We start from the raw sequence: 26,875 nt of genomic DNA on the forward strand, positions 1-26,875 counted from the left end.
GGAGGCTTATTTGAGGTGTTTTGTTTCGGCAGATCAGGAGGATTGGGTGACCTTCTTGCCGTTGGCTGAGTTTGCCCTTAATAATCGGGCTAGTTCCGCTACTTTGGTTTCGCCATTTTTCTGCAACTCTGGTTTCCATCCTCGTTTTTCCTCGGGACATGTGGAGCCTTCTGACTGTCCTGGGGTAGATTCTGTGGTGGATAGGTTGCAGCAGATCTGGAATCATGTGGTGGACAACTTAAAGTTGTCACAGGAGAAGGCTCAGCGTTTTGCCAACCGCCGCCGCGGTGTGGGTCCCCGACTTCGTGTTGGGGATTTGGTATGGCTGTCTTCTCAATTTGTTCCTATGAAGGTCTCCTCTCCTAAATTTAAGCCTCGCTTCATTGGTCCTTACAAGATATTGGAAATCCTTAATCCTGTGTCCTTTCGCTTGGATCTTCCGGTGTCGTTTGCCATTCACAACGTGTTCCATAGGTCTTTGTTGCGGCGGTACGTTGTACCTGTGGTTCCTTCTGTTGAGCCTCCTGCTCCGGTGTTGGTTGAGGGCGAGTTGGAGTACGTGGTGGAGAAGATCTTGGATTCTCGTCTCTCCAGACGGAGGCTTCAGTATCTGGTCAAGTGGAAGGGCTATGGTCAGGAGGATAATTCCTGGGTGGTTGCTTCTGATGTGCATGTGGCCGATTTAGTTCGTGCCTTTCACGCTGCTCATCCTGATCGCCCTGGTGGTCTTGGTGAGGGTTCGGTGACCCCTCCTTAAGGGGGGGTACTGTTGTGAATTAGACGTTTTGGCTCCCTCTTGTGGTTACTTGTGATATGACTCTGGGATTGTCTTTCCTCAGTTTGGCACCCACCTGGGTCGTTAGTCCAGGGGTGTTGCTATATAAGCTTCCTGGATCCTTAGTCCAGTGCCTGGCATCGTTGTAATCAGATCCTTTCTGTTTGCTCCTGTCTGCTGGTCTTGGTTCGTGCTAAATTAAGCTAAGTCCTGCTTCTTTGTTTTTTGGTTATTTGCTTTGCTCTTATTTTTGTCCAGCTTGTACTAAATGTGATTCCTGACTTTGCTGGAAGCTCTAGGGGGCTGGTGTTCTCCCCCCGGGCCGTTAGACGGTTCGGGGGTTCTTGAATATCCAGCGTGGATATTTTGATAGGGTTTTTGCTGACCATATAAGTCATCTTACTTATTCTGCTATTAGCTAGTGGGCCTCTCTTTGCTAAATACCTAGCTCATTCTTACGTTTGACTTTTCCTCTTACCTCACCGTTATTATTTGTTGGGGGCTTGTATCCAACTTTTGGGGTCTTTTCTCTGGAGGCAAGAAAGGTCTTTCTTTTCCCTTCTAGGGTTAGTTAGTTCTCCGGCTGGCGCGAGACGTCTAGAACCAACGTAGGCACGTTCCCCGGCTGCTGCTATTTGTGGTGCTAGGATTAGATATATGGTCAGCTCAGTTACCACTGCCCTATGAGCTGGTTTTTTGTGTTTGCAGACTTAGTAATTATTTCTGAGACCCTCTGCCATTGGGGTCATAACAGGGATCCAGTTGGTTCACCAAGATAGATCTTCGTGGTGCGTATAACCTTGTGCGTATCAAGCAGGGGGACGAATGGAAAACAGCATTTAATACGCCCGAAGGCCATTTTGAGTACTTGGTGATGCCTTTTGGACTCTAATGCTCCTTCTGTGTTTCAGTCCTTTATGCATGACATTTTCCGAGAATATCTGGATAAATTTATGATTGTGTATCTGGATGACATTTTGGTCTTTTCTAATGATTGGGAGTCCCATGTGAAGCAGGTCAGGATGGTGTTTCAGGTCCTGTGTGCCAATGCTTTATTTGTGAAGGGCTCAAAATGTCTCTTCGGAGTACAGAAGGTTTCCTTTTTGGGTTTTATTTTTTCTCCTTCTACTATTGAGATGGACCCAGTCAAGGTCCAGGCTATTCATGACTGGACTCAGCCTACATCTGTTAAGAGTCTTCAGAAGTTCTTGGGTTTTGCTAATTTTTACCTTCGCTTCATCGCTAATTTTTCTGGCGTGGTTAAGCCCTTGACGGATTTGACCAAGAAAGGTTCTGATGTGACTAATTGGTCTCCTGCGGCAGTGGAAGCCTTTCGGGAGCTGAAGCGCCGGTTTTCTTCAGCTCCAGTCTTATGTCAGCCTGATGTCTCTCTTCCTTTCCAGGTCGAGGTGGATGCTTCTGAGATTGGAGCAGGGGCTGTTTTGTCGCAGAGAAGCTCTGATGGCTCTGTGATGAAGCCTTGTGCCTTCTTTTCAAGAAAGTTTTCGCCTGCCGAGCGGAATTATGATGTTGGTAATCAAGAGTTGTTGGCTATGAAGTGGGCATTTGAGGAGTGGCGACATTGGCTCGAGGGAGCTAGGCATCGTGTGGTGGTCTTGACTGATCACAAAAATCTGATTTATCTCGAGTCTGCCAAGCGCCTGAATCCTAGACAGGCTGGTTGGTCGTTGTTTTTCTCCCGTTTCGATTTCGTGGTCTCGTACCTGCCTGGTTCGAAGAACGTGAAGGCTGATGCCCTTTCTAGGAGTTTTGTGCCTGACTCTCCGGGAGTTTCAGAGCCGGCTGGTATCCTCAGAGAGGGAGTGATTTTGTCTGCCATTTCCCCAGATTTGCGACGAGTGCTGCAGAAATTTCAGGCTGATAGACCTGACCGTTGCCCACCAGAGAGACTGTTTGTCCCAGATAGATGGACCAGCAGAGTTATTTCCGAGGTTCATTCTTCGGTGTTGGCAGGTCATCCTGGGATTTTTGGTACCAGAGATTTGGTGGCTAGGTCCTTCTGGTGGCCTTCCTTGTCGCGGGATGTGCGTTCCTTTGTGCAGTCCTGTGGGATTTGTGCTCGGGCTAAGCCTTGCTGTTCTCGTGCCAGCGGTTTGCTTTTGCCTTTGCCTGTCCCGAAGAGGCCTTGGACGCACATTTCCATGGATTTTATTTCAGATCTTCCAGTATCTCAGAGAATGTCTGTCATCTGGGTGGTGTGTGATCGTTTTTCCAAAATGGTCCATTTGGTGCCCTTGCCTAAGTTGCCTTCCTCCTCCGATTTGGTTCCTTTATTTTTTTCAGAATGTGGTTCGCTTGCACGGCATCCCTGAAAATATTGTGTCTGACAGAGGATCCCAGTTTGTGTCCAGATTTTGGCGGATTTTTTGTGCTAAGATGGGCATTGATTTGTCTTTTTCGTCGGCCTTCCATCCTCAGACGAATGGCCAAACCGAGCGAACTAATCAGACGTTGGAAACTTATTTAAGTTGTTTTGTTTCTGCTGATCAGGATGATTGGGTGACTTTTTTTCCATTGGCCGAGTTTGCCCTTAATAATCGGGCTAGTTCTGCTACTTTGGTTTCGCCTTTTTTCTGCAATTCTGGTTTTCATCCTCGTTTTTCCTCGGGTCAGGTTGAGCCTTCTGACTGTCCGGGGGTGGATTCTGTGGTGGATAGGTTGCAGCAGATTTGGAACCATGTGGTGGACAATTTGAAGTTGTCACAGCAGAAGGCTCAGCGCTTTGCCAACCGCCGTCGCGGTGTTGGTCCCCGACTTCATGTTGGGGATTTGGTATGGCTGTCTTCTCGGTATGTTCCTATGAAGGTTTCCTCTCCTAAATTCAAGCCTCGCTTCATCGGTCCTTATAAGATTTTGGAAATCCTTAACCTGGTGTCTTTTCGTTTGGACCTCCCAGCATCGTTTGCCATTCATAATGTGTTCCATAGGTCTTTGTTGCGGAGGTATGTGGTGCCTGTGGTTCCTTCTGTTGAGCCTCCTGCTCCGGTGCTGGTTGAGGGCGAATTGGAGTACGTGGTGGAGAAGATCTTGGATTCTCGTATTTCCAGACGGAGGCTTCAGTATTTAGTTAAGTGGAAGGGCTATGGTCAGGAGGATAATTCCTGGGTTGTCGCCTCTGATGTCCATGCGGCCGATTTGGTTCGTGCCTTCCATGCGGCTCATCCTGATCGCCCTGGGGGTCTTGATGAGGGTTCGGTGACCCCTCCTCAAGGGGGGGGTACTGTTGTGAACTCTATTTCTGGGCTCCCTCTTGTGGTCACAAGTGGTATTGTGTGAGTGCTGTCTTTCTGCAGGTTTGTGACTGGCATCAGCTGTCTCGTTATCTGTGGGCTGGTTTTCTATTTAAGCTCACTTGGACTCTCAGTCTATGCCTGCTGTCAATGTATTCAGTGCTATTCTGATTCCTTCTGACTACCTTGCTCCCAGTCTCTTCAAGAGAAGCTAAGTTTCCGTTTTGTTCATTTTTTGATCATCAGTGTTCTATTTGTTTCTTGTCCAGCTTGCTAATATGTGATTTCCCAGCTTGCTGGTAGCTCTAGGGGGCTGAGTTTCTCCCCCCACACCGTTAGTTGGTGTGGGGGTTCTTGAATTCTCAGCGTGGATATTTTGGTAGGGTTTTTTGCTGACCGCACAGTTCGCTATCTGTCTTCTGCTATCTAGTATTAGCGGGCCTCATTTGCTGAATCTGTTTTCATTCCTACGTGTGTCTTTTCTCCTTACCTCACCGTTATTATTTGTTGGGGGCTTCCTATATCTTTGGGGTTATTTCTCTTGAGGCAAGTGAGGTCTTGCTTTCTCTTTAGGGGTAGTCAGTTTCTCAGGCTGTGTCGAGATGTCCAGGATTTTAGGCACGTTCACCGGCTACTTTTAGTGTGTTTGGATAGGATCAGGTTTTGCGGTCAGTCCAGTTACCATCTCCCTAGAGCTCGTGTCTATGTTTAGTTACTTAGCTAGTATTTCCTGTGATCCCCAGCCACTGGGATCATAACAGCCCGCTAAGTGAAAAGTCATTAAAGAGGACATCCAATTGTTCATGCTGTTGCTCTAGCATGAAATTGAGTCCACAGGACCACCAGGATATAGGAAGCCAGTGAGTTAAGAAGTCCTTGAGCCAAGGTGCTCTCCTTCACAGGGAATGATGCAAAGTTTTGATCTGGCCTAGATGTTTCCCGGCCAGCACTTCAGCCACAATGCGCGCTCATATGATGCGCTTCCTCTTTTCGCATCTGGGTGCATCCTGGTTGTGTCATTGTGGTGCCCCCGGCCCGTCCCGGGCACATAACCAGGCCATGCTCCACATGGCCACAGCACAGAGACACACCAGCAGAGCTCCAGATTATACTTACCTGCACCATCGTCTGCTGCAGACCGCGACTGAGCTAGTAATCCTACCCAGATACCACTCTCCTGCTCCTCACACTAGCGTGAAGTCCCCTTGGATCCACTGTGATGCTTCCAGAGACCCCCCACTGGCCAAAGCAGGAAAGCCCCGCTGCCTGAACCGACTGGCTGGGCCTGGGTAAGACTTCTTCTTCGACAGGTTTGTCTGTAGAGGTTCACCCGTCAAGGACAAGAAACCAACTATGCATGGGAGAGGTGCTGCTTTTTATGTCTGTAGACTTTCCAGTACTTGAAGGGCGGATCCCCTATCTCATGGTGCTGTCATGGGGGATCGAATAAATTAATAATAATAATTTTAGGATGTATTCACATGCAATGTTTATGCTGCATTTTTTCCACAGGAAAAGTACAATCATCAGACAAAATAGGAAAAAAAAATCTTTAAAAATCGCTAAAATAATTGGCATGCTACGTTTTTAAGAAAAACTATGTATGTACCTCAAGGAAAATAAAAACTATCATGAATAGGCATTTTGATTCTACTGTAAAATGCTACTCGTGAGCAAGCCCTCAATTCTCATAGTACAGGTATTTTGAAAAAGGCACTTAAAAAAGACAATAAGAAATGTTTCTAAATCTGAAGCTGTGATGTTCTGGTGTTTGTTATGGCAAGACCAGATTTTCAGGCTACATTTCTTTGCAGTCAAAAATAGCATAACCATAAGAAAAAAATTGGTAGATGACACTACAGTGGAATGTAAACGTTTGGGCACCCCTGCTAAAAATTACTGTTATTGTGAACAGTTAAGCAAGTTGAAGATGAAATGATCTCTAAAAGGCCTAAAGTTAAAGATGACACTTTTGTCAATTTTTACATTTTAAAAATTATAAAAAGGAAAATGGGCAGATGCAAATATTTGGGCACTCTTGCAGATTTGTGTGCTCAGATAACTATGATTAAGGTTTCAGACCTTAATTAGCCTTCTAGGGTTATGGCTTGGTCACTATCATCGTTAGGAAAGGCCAGGTGATGTAAATTTCCAAACTTTATAAAAACCAAGTCAACTCTAACCTTCTTCCAAAAATCAGCAGCCATGGGTTCTTCTAAGCAGCTACCTAGTACTCTGAAAAAAAATGGTGGAGGCCCATAAAGCAGTAGAAGGCTAGGAAGATAGCAAAATGTTTTCAAGCTGCCCTTTCCTCAGTTCGAAATATAATTAAGAAATATCAGTTAACAGAAACAGTGGAGTTCAAGATAAGGTCTGAAAGACCAAGAAAAAATTTCAGTGAGAGTTGCTCGTAGGGCAGCAAATCAGAACCCTCGCGTGTCTGCAAAAAACCTTCAGAAAGATTTAGTAGACTCTGCAGTTGTGGCACATTGTTCTACTGTTTAGAGACACCTGCACAAATATGGCCTTCATGGAAGAGTCATCAGAAGAAAACCTCTCCTGCTTCCTCATCATAAAATTCAGAGTCAGACGTATGCAAAATAACATCTAAACAAGCATGATGCATTTTGGAAACCAGTCCTGTGGACCGATGAGTTTAAATAGAACTGTTTGATCACAATGATCAAAGGTATGTGTCAAAGAAAAAAGGCACAGAATTTCAGGAAAAGAACATAATGCCAACCAATGACCATGGGGGTGGATCAATCATGCTTTAGGGTTGTGTTGTAGGCGATAGCACGGTGAACATTTCACGGGTAGACGGAAGAATGGATATATTAAATTTCAACAAATTCTTGATGCAAATGTAAGGCGGTCAGGGGGGTAGTCGTGGCAACGGGCTGTTCTGTTCCCACACCCTGGTGCCTCACAGATAAAATACAGTGTCCATTTTGCTGCATATGCAGCATGCGCAACAGAACACTCACAGTCACTATCAGGTTTCCTTTGGCTGCTGTCACGCTGGCTCCGCTTCCATGAGCCCCATAAATCACTTCAGAGTCGAGGTCTTTTTCCAACAGATTAACTTTACTGGACAGCAGTGCATTCATCACATAGGCAGCACAGGTTAAACACAGAGGAATCTTCTTATCTTTCCCTGCCGTCCGGGCAGCTCCTATCCTCTCCTTCAGCTCTGTCTCCCTTTTCTTGGCAATCCCTGCCGTATCTTTGGACAGTCCATATCCCATCAGTACCTTCAGCGTCACCAGCTGCCTGTCAGCCCTCTTTTGGTTCCATTAGGGAAAGGTGCCAGGAACGCCATCTCAGCTGCTCCTGCCCCAGTCTTAGATCTTCTTAAGCTGGTGCCCGACTACACTATTCTCCGCCTGGGGGCCCCTTACTGCCATCGCAACTTTATCCCCCATGGCTGTCTAACGTCTTTGTCACTATTCCTCACATCTCGCCCATGGCTTCTTCTCCCTAACCAGGAAGTACTGCTTCTATATCCCCGTGGCTCTGCCCTGCTCTAACTCCTCCCCACTAACCAACTCCCATTCTGCCTGTATCTTAAGGCCCCGTCTCACATAGCGAGATCGCTAGCGAGATCGCTGCTGAGTCACTAGTTTTGTGACGCAACAGCGACCTCAGTAGCGATCTCGCTATGTGTGACACGTACCAGCGATCAGGCCCCTGCTGCGAGATCGCTGGTCGTGTCGGAATGGCCTGGACCTTTTTTTGGTCGTTGAGGTCCCGCTGACATCGCTGAATCGGTGTGTGTGACACCGATCCAGCGATGTCTTCACTGGTAACCAGGGTAAACATCGGGTTACTAAGCGCAGGGCCACGCTTAGTAACCCGATGTTTACCGTGGTTACCAGCGTAAATGTAAAAAAAAAAAAAACAGTACATACTCACCATCTGATGTCCGTCAGGTCCCTTGCCGTCTGCTTCCTGCTCTGACTGACTGCCGGCCGGAAAGTGAGAGCAGATCACAGCAGTGACGTCACCGCTGCGCTCTGCTCTCACTGTACGGCGGCTCAGTCAGAGCAGGAAGCAGACGGCAAGGGACACCGAAAGGCGAGTATGTACTGTTTGTTTTTTTTGGTAACCAGGGTAAACATCGGGTTACTAAGCGCGGCCCTGCGCTTAGTAACCCGATGTTTACCCTGGTTACCCGGGTGCTGCAGGGGGACTTCGGCATCGTTGAAGACAGTTTCAACGATGCCGAAGTCGTTCCCCTGATCGTTGGTCGCTGGAGAGAGCTGTCTGTGTGACAGCTCCCCAGCGACCACACAACGACTTACCAACGATCACGGCCAGGTCGTATCGCTGGTCGTGATCGTTGGTAAATTGCTATGTGAGACGGGGCCTTTACTAACACTTCTATTTAGTCTATACTATCTTATCTCTATGATGCCCCCTTCTATTCTAATCCCCCTACTGTTCTATACTGTCCCTAGGCTTGCACACAGTATATAACAAATGCATCACATTACAGTACACAAAAATCAGTAAACATGTATAAATGTTACATTTCTTATTGATACACCACGGGGTGCCACATGTAATATGTGAACAGTGACCAGGGGAGAGGAGGCACGTGAGGGTCCCCGCCACCTTCTTACACAAACATAGCACCATGTATAAAAAAAAGCTCAAGTTGAAAAGAGGATTGCCTCTACAAATGGATAACGATCCTAAACACATCAAAATCTACAATAGACTACCTCAAAAGGCACAAGCTGAAATACACTGGCCCTCACAGTCCCCTAATGTGAACATCATTGAAAATCTGTGGCTACACCTCAAAATAGCAGTGCATGGAAGACAACCCTGGAGTCTAACAGAACTGAAAAAAATGATTAAAATCCCTGAAACAAGAATTCAAAGACTTGGCAGTCTACAAAAAGTATTTACAAGTTTTGATACTTGCAAAAGGGGGTGCTACTAGGTACTAACCATGACGGGTGCCCACATTTTTGCATTGGCCCATTTTCCTTTTTGTAATTTTTCAAATGTAAAAGATTACTCTTTGTGCCGAAAACACAAAGAAAATGTGTAATCTTTAACTTTAAGTCAATAGGTTCTGTCAAAACTCTTTCATATCCATAAACACCAATTTCTAAGCCCTCGCACTTGGATTATCCAAGTATGTATGCACTGCCATAGACAAAAGGTACTTGGCAGCAGCTAACTCTTATTTTCTGAGGGTGCAAATTATAATCCATGTGAAAAATCAACAGCAGATGTTATGCTAATCCTATATATGCTCGATTTAACCATTGTTTCATCATCTTCTGAAGTCCATATAGTGTCTAAAAAAAGTTCTGAAAAATATTTAGAATTGAGAGTCCTCAGTGGTTGATACCTTTTAATGGCTAACTGAAAAGATGATAACAAATTGCAAGCTTTCGAGACTACTCAGGCCTCTTCATCAGACTGATGAAGAGGCCTGAGTAGTCTCAAAAGCTTGCAATTTGTTATCATCTTTCCAGTTAGCCATTAAAAGGTATCAACCACTGAGGACTCTCAATTCTAAATATTTTTCTATCTACTGGCTTTTTCTATCTACTCGATAGAGAAGCCTGATCTGTTACTCCACAGACCATGTTTCCACTGCTACTCAGTGACCCTGCTCTGCAACTTTATGTGGTCTCCATTTTGAGCTAGAGTTGCTGTGGTTCCTAAACATGGAACAAAGAGTGAAAAAGTTTCACAATCTGACTTGTTACACTGGTAACATCTTATTGCAGGACCATGGCTGAATCAGTGAGATCTTTAGAAGAAGCCATTATTTCACAGCTGTTAGTAAATCAGACTGCAAGACAAGGGGCTGGATTGTATACATTGCGCCCAACGGACTGAATAAAATACCTTGACAAGCCAGAGCTGGTATGTCACTCTCCACAAGGAGAAACCTTACCCCTTAGACCTCAGTCCAGAGTCTCTCACCTAGCCAAATCAGTTCTCATGCTTCGCTCTGACAAGGGCCAACAGACCGAAACACTGTCTCCGAATTGAGATACTGATTTGACTTTTATACTAAGTCATATTGCAAGACTTGTTAAAGGGTTGATTGTGACTTGTAGGATCGCTACTTCCAATAGGTGGCGCTATAGAGTTCAAGTCCTCTTTTTCTCTGAAGAGGCAATTTGCATACCTAAATTCAGTGATTAATACATGTGTGTAAATACATTGTCAATATAGGTTACATCTAACAGCAAAAGAAAAAAAAAAAATTGAGTTCCAGCTCCTTAAAAATAGAAAATGTATTGATTTCCAAAATATTAAAAGCGATACATACAGGTGGATTGTCTCCCTCCGGTGGGTGCCACTGAGCATGAGGGACTAATTGGCTTTTAACGCGTTTCGATCAAACGATCTTTGTCAAAGCCATAAGTTAGTCGGGCTGTGTTGCTCTAAATAGAGAGATTTGCCCAACCAGATTCCCAGAATAAGTCACATGACAATTCTTCAGGTCCTAGTATAAAATCATTAACACATATAAATGCATAATAAAATATACAATACATAATAAAATATTCACTTCTTGTTCAACAATAATGCAGAATAGTTTCATTGCGTTTATTAAGTCCCATCGGGGATCAGGTGTTAAGGTGAAATATCCAATATGCCTCTCGCGTAAGGAGACGCCTCCTGGCGTCCCCACCGCGAGGAGGCATATTAACCTGTTCTATTCCCTGGATTTGGAAGCCTACAGTTCTCCGGGCATGGTGAGTGACAAAGTGTCTGGAAGCCGCCGACATATTTCTGTTACCACCCTGTAGGTTATTTATATCGTATAAATGCTCCCGGATGCGTGTCTTAAGTTTCCTCATTGTACAACCCACGTAGGACAAATTGCAATCTGTGCAGTTGATTTTGTACACAATATTGGTGGAATTACAGTTAATATATTGTTTTATATCAAATTTAATTGTTTCCTCCGCATTGTGGAACATTTTAGCTGCTAAAGCTTACAGGTGCTACAATTATTTGTACCACATTTAAAAAAAACAGGATAATTTAACCATGTTTTTTTATTCTTGGTTATATTTGATCGAAGCATACTAGGGGCTATTTGGTTACCTATAGTCGGCGCTCTTCTTGACACCACATTGATACCAGATTTTAATATATCACATAGTTGATTATCCTCATATACTGTAGGATAGGCAATTAGTCCCTCATGCTCAGGGGCACCCACCGGAGGGAGACAATCCACCTGGATGTATCGCTTTTAATATTTTGGAAATCAATAAATTTTCTATTTTTAAGGAGCTGGAACTCAACTTTTTTTTTCTTTTGATGATCAACTCGTTCTCCTGCAACAGAGTTCCGTGCACCTGCGGTGGTTACTGGTGAGCTGGCTATTTACTTCTTTTCTGTTACATCTAACAGCCCCTATACACATTACATAGTTACATAGTTATTAAGGTTGAAGGAAGACTTTAAGTCCATCTAGTTCATCCCATAGCCTAACCTAACATGCCCTAACATGTTGATCCAGAGGCATTAGGCAACTATCGGCTGAACACTTGCTTGGCCAACAGCTTTCTCTTCCGACTCTCACATACACAAGAATGATCAGCTCAGCCGAGCATTTCTGGATTCTTTTTGAGAGCTGATGTGAGACTCCTCTCTGAGAGAACAAGTGAATTTGTCATAGAAAATCCATTCCACTGAATCTTTCTCTTACCTGACATTATTTGCCCAATATTGGTCGATTCAATGGACTTTAGTCTAATATACATGTGATCCTAATGGCTAAGTAGAGTTTGGGACTTTTTGTGATGGATGACATTGCGGTGACTACATTGATGATCTCCTGTTATGGTAGAAGCCATTTACATTTCTGATTGAAGAAAATTAGCATTTTTAATTTAATTTCATAGATACTGCTGCTCCTGGGTTTTGCAATGAGCTTTCTATTACCCAGAAGACGACAATTCAAAATATCTTCTTTCTGAAAAATGTCCATTCAGTACAATAATAACGCATCATTCAATGAATAATACATGAAATACAGAGTCAATGCATTTATCTATTATTAGTTTGATTAGCTTCTGTTCCCTCTTAATTGGAAATGACAGGAAACTTATCAGGCAATTTAGGACAATGATTTCTATTAAGCAGGACAACAGACTCTGATACATGACATGGTCAGGAGGCAGCTGTCTACAATGTCACTTCTTGTGCCTCAGACATTAGTTAGACTACATATGTCCTGTTATGTGCTTTCACTATACAGAACAGAGCACCTTGGTTACCCTTGATGTATGCATTATGCTTTATAGCACCATCATAATTGCTTGAAGGGATATACTGGTAGTAAGAAGTTGTAATCTATAACGTCTAGATGTGCAATGCCATTCTATTCATTCTGTATAAGAATTCTAGACATAGCCAAGCACGGTACTCAGCTGTCTCCGGCAGATCCATAGAGAATGAATAGGATGACAGTGCGTTTGCTAAATCTATCCAAACGGGGAACCATTCCAGAAGTTAGCACTTTTGTGGATAGGTAATAACTTCTTCCTACCAGGATGCTCATTTAATTCCAGTACTGTGCTGTGCTAGGTGATAGTGCACAGAGTTGGTGCAAATTGAGACAAGTCTATATTGATTCACCTTTTTATCATTCAGCATGAAACACTGTGATCAATTTAGTGCATGTTCAGACTGTCTAGTCTAAGTTTATACTTAAATGTAAATATTTGACAGGATTAATACATTTGCCTTTATTACACCTGTACGATGATATCACTGCATTCATTATTCCTGTGCTGTGACATCACTGTGTTTATTATCGCCCACATCACTTTTTTATTTCTGTACTTTGACATCAGTGTGTTTATTATACAATGTGACAGAGTCACTGGTGAAGTGATAGAGGGGAGATACGTGGCACTGCGCATGATGGCGTCAGTGACGTAAAACCAGAGTAGTTTACCATGTGTTGAGAGGATGAAATGAGAGTTATGTTATGGGCTGGCTTTTTTGGACCTCCATAGAGTGGGTGGGAGGGGGTTCACCGTATCTCCACATGCAGAGTACAGACAGGACCTGTGTGATATCAAGATCATGTGATCAGTCACACGATGGAGCAGTCACAAGGTCTGGGCTTAAATCACTGAAGGTCAGAGCTTTCAGTGTTTAGTATGGGCCTGGGGAAGGAGCACTCCAGGAAAGTGTTACATGGACTTGTGAAGCTGAACAGTGTGTGTTCTGCCAGCCGTGAGCGGGAGGAACCCCGCTTACAGAAGGACTGTGTTTGTTCTGCCACCATTTTGTTTTGTTTTCCTGTTTTGCCCAGAGGGCAGTATTTTATTTACCACACCTTGGTTTATGCTGCCTACAATAAACCAAAGGAAGTTCTTAAAGCCACAGTGTACCCGTGTCTGCCTATGTGTGCAGTCGAGTGAGCCGATCTACCACAACAGTTATGTGCAAAATAATAGTCTAACATAACTAATGTTTTTTATTACTGTTTTGGGCAGAAAAGATCGTACAACATGGGAAATAAAATCATGGCAAGATGTAGGCGAGTAATGGGCAACCAACAGAATCAACAGCCATGATCTGCACCCTGGCACTTGGGTGTAATTGACTCATTTAATGAAAGGAGTATGTTCTAATTAATAGCAAGTCAGAGTTAGCGCGGTCATTCATTCTGTGAAATTATGGCCCTTATTTAAAGAAGGAGGGCAGCAAATGTACCTGCTGGCTTTAGACCTTGCTTAGTGATTAAAATGGGTCGTTCCAGACATTGTATTGAAGGAGAAAGACCTTTGATCAAGAAGTTGATTGGCAGCTCAGCTAAAAATATTTCCAGTGCTTTAAAATAGCAAACAAAACACAAAACACATGGTAGGAAATTAAATACTACTATCCACATAGATCATTGAATCACAAGAATGGCAAAGAAGCATAAAATGATTAGCTCCAAGGAGATTAAAGAAGATTATTAGTTACAGTGGGGAAAAAAGTATTTAGTCAGCCACCAACTGTGCAAGTTCTCCCACTTAAAAAGATGAGACAGGCCTGTAATTGACATCATAGGTAGACCACAACTATGAGAGTCAAAATGAGAAAGCAAATCAAGAAAATCACCTTGTCTGATGTTGCAAGATTTATTTTGCAAATTATGGTGGAAAATAAGTATTTGGTCACCTAAAAACATGCAAGATTTCTGACTCTCACAGACCTGTAACTTCTTCTTTAAGAGGCTCCTCTGTCCTCCACTCATTGCCTCTAGTAATGGCACCTGTTTGCACTTGTTACCAGTATTACAGGTCTCTCTCATCTTTTTAAGTGTGAGAAATTACACAATTGGTAGCTGACTAAATACTTTTTTCCCCACTGTACCTGTCAGACCTGCAACCATCATTTGCAAGAAACCCTCATAAATTGCCATTGCTGAAAAAAAAGATGTGTTGAGAAGGTTACAGTTTGCCAAAATGTGGTGCAACATTCAGTGGTGCAACATTCTATGGCCAGATGAGAGCAAGATTCTTCTTATTAGGTCTAAAGGCCGCAGACAGTTTGTGAGACAACCCATAAAGCTGCGCACTAAAAAGACGCGCCGCATATCTGTAAACGCAGGGCCGCCGGATGCGTGTTCGCATGCATAATGGAGAAGGGATTTCATAAAATCCCCTCCACTATGCTGTAACATCTGGATGCTCCGGGTTGAACGCTGTGGCTGTACGCACCATTCATCCTCAGCTAATCCGGATGTAATCCTGATTGTGGACACATACCCTAATGGTTTGGGGATGTTTCTCATACTATGGAGTTGGGCCCATTTGAATATATCAAAGTACTGGAAGAGGTCATGTTGTCTTATGCTGAATCAGAAATTACCTAGAAATGGGTGTTTCAACAGGAAAACAAACCCAAACACAACAGCAAGTGGTCAACATCCTGGTTCTAGACAAGCAAGATTGATATTATGAAGTGGCCAGCCCAATCCCCAGACCTCAATCCGATTGAGAATTTGTGGAGCAACATTAAAAAAATGAAAAACCTAAGAATGCAAAAGAACTGTGGAATGTAGTCCAGTCAGCTTGGGCTAGAATATCTGTTCATAGGTGTTAGATGTTAGATGTTAGATGTCCCACATTCTGGCATAATGCCCACATTCTGGTATGATGTCCCCCAGTCTAGTATATTGTACCCGTTCTTATATATTGTCTAACATCCTTGTATAATCTCCCCATTCTTGTATATTGTACCTGTTCTGGTATAATGTTCCTCATCCTGATATAATGTCCCCTATGCTGTTATAATTCTCCCCTTACTGGTCTAAAGTCCCTCATGCTGTTATAATTCCACCCTTTCTGTTATAATCTCACCCATCCTGGAATAATGTTCCCATCCTGATATAAAATCCCTTTTTAAGGTATATTGTACCCATCCTGATATAATGTCCCCCATCCTGTTGAGAATACTCTCCATTCTATTATAATGTCATCCATCTTGGTATAATGTCCCCATTCTGGTATAATGTCTTCATTCTGGTATAATGTCCCCATTCTGTTATAATGTCCCCCATTCTGGTATAATGTCCCCATCCTAGTATAATATCCCCATTCTGGTATATTATACCTATTCTTGTATAATGTTCCTTATCCTGATATAATGTTGCTCATGCTATTATAATTCTCACCTTCCTGGCATAATTTCCCCCATTCTGGTATAATGTCACCCACCCTAGTGTAAGGAGGAGAGACGGCCGTGGCGTGCCTTTCCTGGAATGAGTCCGGAACCATCGGTGCTGTCACCCATGTTGCAGGGGGAGAGCTTAGTTCCCCGGACAGACCTTCGAACTTAAGACCAGGGGGCATGGAGGACATAAAAGGGCGACATTACGTGGCAACTAGGTCAGATTGGGCGGTAAGCTATACTGTAGTGTGTGGGAACAGAGTGCGAGTCTCTGCACAGTGTAGTCAGGACGATGTAGGCCTAAGCCAGAGGGGCCTATGCCAGCTTACTGCAGATCACAGGCGCAGACGCTTCCAGAGACTTCTGACCATGCCGACTCCCGCAGCGCTACTGACCTTGAGCGGGTCTTCTCCTCAGCCATATCGTAGAGGGCGCACCCCCAGACGAGACCACCAGGCTGCAGACAGTGTGCGGCTATCTGACATACCCGCTCCTGTACGCTCCCGTACTGTCGGTACCTAAGAGAAAGGACTATTCCTCCTTCAGTGAATTTTCCCCCTGGATCCAGAACCCACGACCGCATATTTCAGGACCATTGGCAACACCAGGATTCAAGGCCCTTTCCAAACCAGGACGACACCGGATTCTCCAAGCATTCATGCCAGAATTCCACCACAACTATCTCAGAGACTACCCCTCAACAACGCCGGATTGATAAGTTTATGCTTTTTAACTCTTTTCTGTCTAATCATATACCGGTTACTCCTAAGTTAATTGTATACAGTCGCACTGCCCCATATTTAATTTATTCCCTCCCTGTGTGGAGTAACGATGTTAGATTAAATTCTGCTGTTAACCCTTGCTCTGCCTCCGACCGTTACTGCATCCGTCTACCTGCTTTCACTAGTATAATGTCCCCATTCAGTTATAATGTTCCCCATCCTCGTATAAGGTCCCCATTCTGTTATAATACCCCATTCTGGTGTAATTTCTTCCATTCTGGTATAATGCCCCCATGCTGGCATAATATCTTCCATCCTGGTATAATATATATTGGGCCCCTCCGTTCTTCTCCACCACATTTTAAAAAGAAAAACTGACTTTACTCACCTTCCCCGGTTCCCACACCATGCGACGTCTTCTTCTGTGGCCAGTGCAAGAGCCGACAGCTGACTTTGTTGTTACGGCATGGGCAACGCATTACATCACTGCCGGGGCCAGCTCCAGGTTTTCGTGTGCTCCAGGCAAAAGAGTCTCAGTGGCCCCTTTAACACATACCACGATTTATGATGCACAGATAAGAAATATAGGTATAGTATAATGACAAAGATTTCACTTCTTACATTACATTAGTGATATCTATTGTAAATTATACAATAGCTCAGAAACCGGTGAATCCTCGCCACGCACAGTTTGTGTGCTGGAGGATTTAAAGGTCTGCAGTCAGAGTGACTATAGAATTTTCATTTTAGAAAGGACAGTATAATCCTTTATACAGTATTATGGGCACCGCATATTCCTCTATACATTATTATGGGCCCCATATATTGCTCCATACAGTACAAAGGGCTCCATATATTGCTCCATTCAGTACAATGGCCCCATATATTCCTCCATACAGTATAATGGCCCCATATGATTAAACATACAGTACATAATGGCTCCTAATAGTGCTCCATACAGTATATAATGGCCCTATATGTTGTTCCATACAGTATATTGGGCCCCAAATATTTCTTCATACAGTACATAATGGCCCTATATATTGCCCGATACAATATAATGGGCCCCATATATAACTCGATTTACTATATAGGGCCCCTTATAATGCTCCATACAGTAAATAATGGCCTCATACAATGTTCTATACAGTATAATGGGCCCCTTATAATGCTCCATATAGTATGGTCCCATATATTGCTCCATACAGTACAATGGGCCTCATATATTGCTCCGCACAGTACACTGGGCTCCATATATTGCTCCATTCAGTATAATGACCCCATATATTGCTCCATACAGTACAATGGCCCCATATACAGTGGGGCAAAAAAGTATTTAGTCATTCAGCAATAGTGCAAGTTCCACCACTTAAAAAGATGAGAGGCGTCTGTAATTTACATCATAGGTAGACCTCAACTATGGGAGACAAACTGAGAAAAAAAAATCCAGAAAATCACATTGTCTGTTTTTTTATCATTTTATTTGCATATTATGGTGGAAAATAAGTATTTGGTCAGAAACAAAATTTCATCTCAATACTTTGTAATATATCCTTTGTTGGCAATGACAGAGGTCAAACGTTTTCTGTAAGTCTTCACAAGGTTGCCACACACTGTTGTTGGTATGTTGGCCCATTCCTCCATGCAGATCTCCTCTAGAGCAGTGATGTTTTTGGCTTTTCGCTTGGCAACACGGACTTTCAACTCCCTCCAAAGGTTTTCTATAGGGTTGAGATCTGGAGACTGGCTAGGCCACTCCAGGACCTTGAAATGCTTCTTACGAAGCCACTCCTTCGTTGCCCTGGCGGTGTGCTTTGGATCATTGTCATGTTGAAAGACCCAGCCACGTTTCATCTTCAATGCCCTTGCTGATGGAAGGAGGTTTGCACTCAAAATCTCACGATACATGGCCCCATTCATTCTTTCATGTACCCGGATCAGTCGTCCTGGCCCCTTTGCAGAGAAACAGCCCCAAAGCATGATGTTTCCACCACCATGCTTTACAGTAGGTATGGTGTTTGATGGATGCAACTCAGTATTCTTTTTCCTCCAAACACGACAAGTTGTGTTTCTACCAAACAGTTCCAGTTTGGTTTCATCAGACCATAGGACATTCTCCCAAAACTCCTCTGGATCATCCAAATGCTCTCTAGCAAACTTCAGACGGGCCCGGACATGTACTGGCTTAAGCAGTGGGACACGTCTGGCACTGCAGGATCTGAGTCCATGGTGGCGTAGTGTTTTACTTATGGTAGGCCTTGTTACATTGGTCCCAGCTCTCTGCAGTTCATTCACTAGGTCCCCCCGCGTGGTTCTGGGATTTTTGCTCACCGTTCTTGTGATCATTCTGACCCCACGGGGTGGGATTTTGCGTGGAGCCCCAGATCGAGGGAGATTATCAGTGGTCTTGTATGTCTTCCATTTTCTAATTATTGCTCCCACTGTTGATTTCTTCACTCCAAGCTGGTTGGCTATTGCAGATTCAGTCTTCCCAGCCTGGTGCAGGGCTACAATTTTGTTTCTGGTGTCCTTTGACAGCTCTTTGGTCTTCACCATAGTGGAGTTTGGAGTCAGACTGTTTGAGGGTGTGCACAGGTGTCTTTTTATACTGATAACAAGTTTAAACAGGTGCCATTACTACAGGTAATGAGTGGAGGAAAGAGGAGACTCTTAAAGAAGAAGTTACAGGTCTGTGAGAGCCAGAAATCTTGATTGTTTGTTTCTGACCAAATACTTATTTTCCACCATAATATGCAAATAAAATGATAAAAAAACAGACAATGTGATTTTCTGGATTTTTATTTCTCAGTTTGTCTCCCATAGTTGAGGTCTAACTATGATGTAAATTACAGACGCCTCTCATCTTTTTAAGTGGTGGAACTTGCACTATTGCTGAATGACTAAATTTCCCCACTGTAATGCAGCATACAGTATATAATCGCTCCATATAGTGTTCCATACAGTATATTGGGCCCCATATATTTCTCCATACAGTACATAATGGTCCTATATATTACTCCATAAAATATAATGGGCCCCATATACAGTATAACTCGATTTACTATATAGGGCCCCTTATAATGCTCCATACAGTATATAATGGCCCCATACAATGTTCTATACAGTATAATGGGCCCCTTATAATGCTCCATATAGTATGATGGTCCCATATGTTGCTCCATACAGTATAATGGGCCCCATATATTGCTCCTCACAGTACACTGGGCTCCATATATTGCTCCATTCAGTATAATGGTCCCATATATTGCTCCATACAGTATAATGGCCCCATATAATGCAGCATACAGTACATAATCGCTCCATATAGTGGTCCATACAGTATATTGGGCCCCATATATTTCTCCATACAGTACATAATGGTCCAATATATTGCTCCATACAATATAATGGGCCCCATATATTGCTCAAGTTAGTATATTGGGCCCCAGATAATGCTCCATACAGTATATAATGGCCTCATACAATTCTCCATACAGTATAATGGGCCCCTCATAATGCTCCATACAGTATGATGGTCCAATATATTGCTCCATACAGCATATAATGGCCTCATGTATTTTTCCATACAGTATACAATATAATGTTCCCCAAATAATGTTCCACACAGTATAATGGCCCCATATAGTGTTCCATATAGTATAATGTGCCCCATATAATGTTCCATAGATAAAAATATAAAAATCAAATACTCACATCTCCTGTTCCCCACTGTTCCGGTCTCCACTGCTCCGGTCTATTCAGTGTCTTCTGACCCGCTGTATAAAAATAGTAAAGAAAGATTAGATTATAGATGAAATATATATAAAGCACAAATTAAAACCCGTGACAAAAAAACAGGTGAGTCCAGGAAACGACCTCCTTTCCAGTGCTCTGCCACCCCTGGACGAAAAATTTCTTGGCGAAATGTGCATCGGGTGTGGTGGGCTCCTGTATATTCTTAGGGTAAATATGTATAACTAGCTGTTTCCAGCCAGCTAACGCTCGGCATGCTCATTGCTATCTAATTAACGCTGCTAGTGATTAAACTAAAGTAAATAATGACAACATTCAATAGCGCTTACGCAAGTGGTAAATTAACTTAAAATGAAGTTAATAATAATAATAATTAAAAATCAGAATAATACTAATACATTTTATTCACAGTGTAAAATCAAAAGCAAACTGGATTCGTGTGGTAATGTGTGGGGACAGAGCCTCGTGTGGTAATGTATGGGGATGCAACCTCATGTGGTAATGTGTGAGGACGGAGCCTCGTGTGGTAATGTGTGGGGACAGAGCCTCGTGTGGTAATGTGTGGGGACGCAGCCTCGTGTGGTAATGTGTGGGGATGGAGCCTTTTGTGGTAATGTGTGGGGATGGAGCCTCGTGTGGTAATGTGTGAGGACGGAGCCTCGTATGGTAATGTGTGGGGACGGAGCTTCGTGTGGTAATGTGGTGGGGGGCGGGATTGTGTGTGGTAATGTAGTGGGGGGCGGGATTGTGTGTGGTAATCTGGTGGGGGGATTGCGTGTGGTAACGTGGTGGGGGGCGGGATTGTGTGTGGTAATGTGGTGGGGGCGGGATTGTATGTGGTGGGGGGTGGGATTGTGTGTGTGGTAATGTGGTGAGGGGGCGGGATAATGTGTGGTAATGTGGTGGGCGGGATTATGTGTGGTATGGGGTGGGGGGGCGGGATTGTGTGTGGAAATGTGGTGGGGGGCAGTATTGTGTGTGGTAATGTGGTGGGGGGGCGGGATTGTGTGTGGTAATGTGGTGGGGGCAGGATTGTGTGTGGTAATGTGGTGGGGGGCAGGATTGTGTGTGGTAATGTGGTGGGGGGCGGGATTGTGTGTGGTAATGTGGTGGGGGGACGGGATTGTGTGTGGTAATGTGGTGGGGGGCGGGATTGTGTGTGGTAATGTGGTGGAGGGCGGGATTGTGTGTGGTAATGTGGTGGAGGGCAGGATTGTGTGTGGTAATGTGGTGGGGGGGTGGAATTTGTGTGTGGTAATGTGGTGGGGGGTGGGATTGTGTGTGCTAATGTGGTGGGGGGCGGGATTGTGTGTGGTAATGTGGTGGGGGGGCGGGATTGTGTGTGGTAATGTGGTGGGGTGGTGGGATTGTGTGTGTTGATGTGTGGGGGGGTGGGATTGTGTGTGGTAAAGTGGTGGAGGCGGGACTGTGTGTGGTAATGTGGTGGGGGGGCGGGATTATGTGTGGTAATGTGGTGGGGGGCGGTATTGTGTGTGGTAATGTGGTGGGGGGGCGAGATCGTGTGTGGTAATGTGGGGGGCAGGATTGTGTGTGGTAATGTGGTGGGGGGGCAGGATTGTGTGTGGTAATGTGGTCTGGGGGCGGGATTGTGTGTGGTAATGGGGTGGGGGGGCGGGATTATGTGTGGTAATGGGCTGGGGGGCGGGATTATGTGTGGTAATGGGGTGGGGGGCGGGATTATGTGTGGTAATGTGGTGGGGGGCGGGATTGTGTGTGGTAATGTGGTGGGGGGCGGGATTGTGTGTGGTGATGTGGGGGGAGCAGGACTGTGTGTGGTAATGTGGTGGGGGCAGGACTGTGTGTGGTAATGTGGTGGGGGGGTGGGATTGTGTGTGGTGATGTGTTGGGGAGCGGGATTATGTGTGGTAATGTGGTGGGGTGGTGGGATTGTGTGTGGTAATGTGGTGGGGGGTGGGATCGTGTGTGGTAATGTAGTGGGGGGTGGGATTATGTGTGTTGATGTGTTGGGGGGCAGGATTATGTGTGGTAATGTGGTGGGGGGGATTATGTGTGGTAATGTGGTGGGGGGCAGGATTATGTGTGGTAATGGGGTCGGGGGCGAGATTGTGTGTGGTAGTGTGGTGGGGGCGGGATTATGTGTGGTAATGGGGTGGGGGGGCGTATTATGTGTGGTAATGGGGTGGGGGGGCGGGATTATGTGTGGTAATGGGGGGGCGGGATTATGTGTGGTAATGGGGTGGGGGGGCGGGATTATGTGTGGTAATGGGGTGGGGGGGCGGGATTATGTGTGGTAATGGGGTGGGGGGGCGGGATTATGTGTGGTGATGTGGGGGGCGGGACTGTGTGTGGTAATGTGGTGGGGGCGGGACTGTGTGTGGTAATGTGGTGGGGGGCGGGATTGTGTGTGGTGATGTGGTGGGGGGCGGGATTGTGTGTGGTAATGTGGTGGGGGTGGGATTGTGTGTGGTAATGTAATGGGGGGCGGGATTATGTGTGTTGATGTGTTGGGGGGCAGGATTATGTGTGGTAATGTGGTGGGGGGGATTATGTGTGGTAATGTGGTGGGGGGCAGGATTATGTGTGGTAATGGGGTAGGGGGGCGAGATTGTGTGTGGTAGTGTGGTGGGGGCGGGATTGTGTGTGGTAATGTGGTGGGGGGGCGGGATTGTGTGTGGTAATGTGGTGGGGGGGCGGGATTGTGTGTGGTAATGTGGTGGGGGGGCGGGTTTGTGTGTGGTAATGTGGTGGGGGGGGCGGGATTATGTGTGGTAATGTGGTGGGGCGGGATTGTGTGTGGTAATGGGGTGGGGGGCGGGATTATGTGTGGTAATGTGGTGGGGGGCGGGATTGTGTGTGGTAATGTGGTGGGGTGCGGGATTGTGTGTGGTGATGTGGTGGGGGGCGGGACTGTGTGTGGTAATGTGGTGGGGGGGCAGGATTATGTGTGGTAATGTGGTGGGGGGCGATATTGTGTGTGGTAATGTGGTGGGGGGCGAGATCGTGTGTGGTAATGTGGGGGGGCAGGATTGTGTGTGGTAATGTGGTGGGGGGGCAGGATTGTGTGTGGTAATGTGGTGGGGGGGCAGGATTGTGTGTGGTAATGTGGTGGGGGGGCAGGATTGTGTGTGGTAATGTGGTGGGGTGGGATTATGTGTGGTAATGGGGTGGGGGAGCGGGATTTTGTGTGGTAATGGGGTTGGGGGGCGGGATTATGTGTGGTAATGGGGTGGGGGGGCGGGATTATGTGTGGTAATGGGGTGGGGGGGCGGGATTATGTGTGGTAATGTGGTGGGGGGCGGGATTGTGTGTGGTAATGTGGTGGGGGGCGGGATTGTGTGTGGTGATGTGGGGGGGCAGGACTGTGTGTGGTAATGTGGTGGGGGCGGGACTGTGTGTGGTAATGTGGTGGGGGGGTGGGATTGTGTGTGGTGATGTGTTGGGGAGCGGGATTATGTGTGGTAATGTGGTGGGGTGGTGGGATTGTGTGTGGTAATGTGGTGGGGGGGTGGGATCGTGTGTGGTAATGTAGTGGGGGGCGGGATTATGTGTGTTGATGTGTTGGGGGGCAGGATTATGTGTGGTAATGTGGTGGGGGGGATTATGTGTGGTAATGTGGTGGGGGGCAGGATTATGTGTGGTAATGGGGTCGGGGGCAAGATTGTGTGTGGTAGTGTGGTGGGGGGCGGGATTATGTGTGGTAGTGTGGTGGGTGGCGGGATTATGTGTGGTAATGGGGTGGGGGGGCGGGATTATGTGTGGTAATGGGGTGGGGGGGCGATATTATGTGTGGTAATGGGGTGGGGGGGCGGGATTATGTGTGGTGATGTGGGGGGGCGGGACTGTGTGTGGTAATGTGGTGGGGGTGGGACTGTGTGTGGTAATGTGCTGGGGGGCGGGATTGTGTGTGGTGATGTGGTGGGGGGCGGGATTGTGTGTGGTAATGTGGTGGGGGGGGGATCGTGTGTGGTAATGTAGTGGGGGGCGGGATTATGTGTGTTGATGTGTTGGGGGGCAGGATTATGTGTGGTAATGTGGTGGGGGGGATTATGTGTGGTAATGTGGTGGGGGGCAGGATTATGTGTGGTAATGGGGTGGGGGGGCGAGATTGTGTGTGTGGTAGTGTGGTGGGGGGCGGGATTGTGTGTGGTAATGTGGTGGGGGGGCGGGATTGTGTGTGGTAATGTGGTGGTGGGGCGGGATTGTGTGTGGTAATGGGGTGGGGGGCGGGATTATGTGTGGTAATGTGGTGGGGGGCGGGATTGTGTGTGGTAATGTGGTGGGGGTGCGGGATTGTGTGTGGTGATGTGGTGGGGGGCGGGACTGTGTGTGGTAATGTGGTGGGGGGGCGGGATTGTGTGTGGTAATGTGGTGGGGAGGCGGGATTGTGTGTGGTAATGTGGTGGGGCGAGACTGTGTTGTAATGTGGGGGCGGGATTATGTGTGGTGATGTGGTGGGGGGGCGGGATTATGTGTGGTGATGTGGTGGGGGGCGGGATTGTGTGTGGTAATGTGGTGGCGGGGCAGGATTGTGTGTAATAATGTGGTGGGGGCGGGATTATGTGTGGTGATGTGGTGGGGGGGCGGGATTATGTGTGGTGATGTTGTGGGGGCGGGATTGTGTGTGGTAATGTGGTGGGGGCGGGATTGTGTGTGGTAATGGGGTGGGGGCAGGATTATGTGTGGTGATGTGTGGGGGGTGGAGCTACTGTGCAGGGGGCGGGATTAGCGAGTAATCACGATGCCTCTTATATATATAGATACTCATTAAATACTTTACCTTTTGCTCAGTCATATATGTGTATGTGATGTTTGAATGAATTGTGTCTGTTACATATGGTGGGTACGGAAAGTATTCAGACCCCTTAAAATTGCAGCCATTTGGCCAATTCAAAAAGGTTCATTTTTTTCTCATTAATGTACACTCTGCTCCCCATTTTGACTGAAAAAAACAGACATTTTTGCATATTTATTAAAAAAGAAAAACTGAAATATTATATGGTCATAAGTATTCAGACCCTTTGCTCAGACACTCATATTTATGTCACATGCTGTCCATTTCCTTGTGATCCTCCTTGAGATGGTTCTACTCCTTCATTTGAGTCCAGCTGTGTTTAATTAAACTGATATGACTTGATTTGGAAAGGCACACACCTGTCTATATAAGACCTCACAGCTCACAGTGCATGTCAGACCAAATGAGAATCATAAGGTCAAAGGAACTGGCCAAGGAGCTCAGAGACAGAATTGTGGCAAGACAGAGACCTGGCCAAGGTTACAAAAGAATTTATGCAGTACTCAAGGTTCCTAAGAGCACAGTGGCCTCCATAATCCTTAAATGGAAGATGTTTGGGACCACCAGAAGTCTTCCTAGATCTGGTCATCCAGCCAAACTGAGTAATCGTGGGAGAAGGGAGAAAGTTCCACAAAGTCAGCCTATCACTGCAGCCCTCCACCAGTCCGGCCTTTATGGCAGAGTGGCCCGACAGAAGCCTCTCCTCAGTGCAAGACATATGAAAGCCCGCATAGAGCTTGCTAAAAAAAACATGAAGGACTCCCAGACTATGAGAAATAAGCTTCTCTGGTCTGATGAGATGAAGATAGACCTTTTTGGTGATAATTCTAAGTGGTATGTGTGGAGAAAACCAGGCACTGCTCATCACCTGCCTAATACAATCCCAACAGTGAAACACGGTGGTGGCAGCATCATGCTATGGGGGTGTTTTTCAGCTGCAGGGACAGGACGACTGGTTGCCATTGAAGTAAACAAGAATGTGGCCGCCAAGTACAGAGATATCCTGGATGAAAACCGCCCCAAGAGTGCTCTGGACCTCAGACTTGTATGAAGGTTCACCTTCTAACAAGACAATGACCCTAAGCACACAGTTAAAATAACAAAGGAGTGGCTTCAGAACAACTCTGTGACCATTCTTGACTGGCCCAGCCAGAGCCCTGACCTAAACCCAATTGGGCATCTCTGGAGAGACCTGAAAATGGCTGTCCACCATCCAACCCGACAGAACTGGAGAGGTTCTGCAAGGAAGAATGGCAGAGGATTCCCAAATCCAGGTGTGAAAAACTTGTTGCATCATTCCCAAGAAGACTCATGGCTGTACTAGCTCAAAAGGGTGCTTCTACTCAATACTGAACAAAGGGTCTGAATTCTTATGACCATGTGATATTTCAGTACTTCTTTTTAAAAAGAAAATTGCAGAAATGTCTACATTTCTGTTTTTTTCAGTAAAGATGGGGTGCAGAGTGTACATTAATGAGAAAAAATTAACTGTTTTGAATTTACCAAATGGCTGCAATGAAACAAAGAGTGAAAAACTTAAAGGGGTCTGAATACTTTCCGTACCCACTGTATTTGGCATTTTGTATATGTATATGTTTGGCCACGACTGTAAACAGTACATATTATATTATAGTAAGAAAAAAAATGAAAAAATTACACACTAAGCAAGAAACCAGCACGTATGGGAATGGTAGGTGTCCAGTGGTGATACACAACAAAAATAACCCAAAACCTGCTAGTGGCGTGAATGGCAGACCATTCGGCAAGAATCAAATGAGACAATAAAAGGAAAAAGCTGAACTATAAGGTCCAATACTTACAAGATTGAAAAGCAATACATGTGTGTAGTACAAAAAAACATAATTTATTGATTAAAACGATACAGGGAAACAGAGGATAGTACCATGATAATGACAACACGAAGTGTATATCT

General features: G+C 45.4%; 1 protein-coding gene across 1 annotated transcript in view; it reads right to left on the reverse strand.

Moving 5' to 3' along the window:
- The window catches only part of STAC2 (SH3 and cysteine rich domain 2), a 307,072-nt gene extending 286,923 nt beyond the window's left edge, over positions 1-20,149 (reverse strand). Inside the window, exon 1 of the mRNA XM_077252334.1 lies at positions 20,130-20,149. The gene's annotated coding sequence lies outside the window, so the exon portion shown is untranslated. The remainder of the gene's footprint in view (positions 1-20,129) is intronic.
- Positions 20,150-26,875: the final 6,726 nt, after the last annotated feature.

This window comes from Ranitomeya variabilis, chromosome 4 (assembly GCF_051348905.1).
Source record: "Ranitomeya variabilis isolate aRanVar5 chromosome 4, aRanVar5.hap1, whole genome shotgun sequence".
In the NCBI taxonomy this organism is placed as follows: domain Eukaryota; kingdom Metazoa; phylum Chordata; class Amphibia; order Anura; family Dendrobatidae; genus Ranitomeya; species Ranitomeya variabilis.